The sequence below is a fragment of the Pundamilia nyererei genome, unplaced genomic scaffold, assembly GCF_000239375.1.
Source record: "Pundamilia nyererei isolate P.nyererei 1_Seehausen unplaced genomic scaffold, PunNye1.0 scaffold01025, whole genome shotgun sequence".
Lineage (NCBI taxonomy): Eukaryota > Metazoa > Chordata > Actinopteri > Cichliformes > Cichlidae > Pundamilia > Pundamilia nyererei.
Genome location: NW_005188426.1, coordinates 42136 through 43286, shown reverse-complemented (window position 1 = coordinate 43286; position 1151 = coordinate 42136). Strand labels below are relative to the sequence as shown.

Below are 1151 nucleotides of genomic sequence, written 5' to 3'. Positions count from 1 at the left end.
TACCTGAGCCAAAGATACACACTTAAAATATAGAAAGAGTCATAGTGCCAAAGTGGAAAAATTACTCAGAGGTGCATGTGTCAAGTGAGAAAAATGTGTGATCGCTCTTCATGAGAAAACGCCTCAGGCAGAGTCGTGTTGAAAAGGAAAGGCGGCTTTCCGTGTGAGGACGGAGAAAAGCAGTATTGCAGATTTATTGCAGACAAATCAGCGCGCCTCTACGTCATCATCGGTGTGTGTTGGATCAGTTTAATTTGTTATGTAAATTGTTTGTCAGCTGCAGGAGTTCATGGTGTGCACAGCGAACTGTCAGATGAAAAAGGATACGGTCAGTGCCGGGAAACAGAGCACGTCCAGTGAGAAGTTCTGCCATTATACATCCCACAGACCAAATATCCACTGAAACACAGAAGGACACAGACATTATACCCAGAACACTCTTCTATTTACAGACGGATCACAGAGGGGAGCTTCTTTATGCCGTCTACCTGTCATGTTGTAATGCATCCAGTTCAACATGATCTCTGGGGCACGGTACCAGCGGGTCGCCACGTAGCCGGTCATCTCATCGTCGGTGTGTCGTGCCAGACCAAAGTCCAAAATCTGACAACAATTTAAATGCAAAAAAAAAAAAAAGCAAGACTTAAAAAATACAAACAAATCATTTACTTTTGTAGACAGTTTTGAGATAAACTGATGTTTCAAATAAAAGCAGCGCTTCACTGACCTTCAGCTCACAGTCTTCATTCACTGCAAGGTTACTTGGTTTTAAATCCTGTGGTAATTTAAACCAAGATGGTGAGATGAAGTAAATCTGTTCTTTGTTAAAAGATGAGTCTTACATCATTAAAAATTAAATCTAAAGTCAAAGCGTTATGACTTCCTTTCTTTTCACAGGATTAACAAGTCTGACTCTGCAAAGTGAAAGAAGTCAAACCCCGGGACACTTCATGTCCTCCTGTTCAACGATTGTCTGACAAAAGTTACTATAAAATGAAACAGCACTTACTCGATGGATGATGCCTGCTGAGTGAATATACTGCAGAGAGACGGGAGCAGACGTGTCAGATTACATCATGTGTTTACAGATGGACTGATTTAACACAACAAAACACATCAGGAGATACAGGACACGATGTAAAAACATTAGA

The 1151-nt window shown here is 41.0% G+C and overlaps 1 long non-coding RNA gene across 1 annotated transcript; it reads right to left on the bottom strand.

Annotated features, from left to right (window-relative positions):
- Positions 1-65: 65 nt before the first annotated feature.
- Positions 66-1145, bottom strand: LOC102207867 (uncharacterized). Its single transcript, XR_312500.1, has 4 exons — positions 1010-1145; positions 728-775; positions 489-603; positions 66-399 (listed from the first exon to the last, which is right to left on the bottom strand). It is a non-coding gene; the product is annotated as an uncharacterized LOC102207867 (long non-coding RNA).
- Positions 1146-1151: the final 6 nt, after the last annotated feature.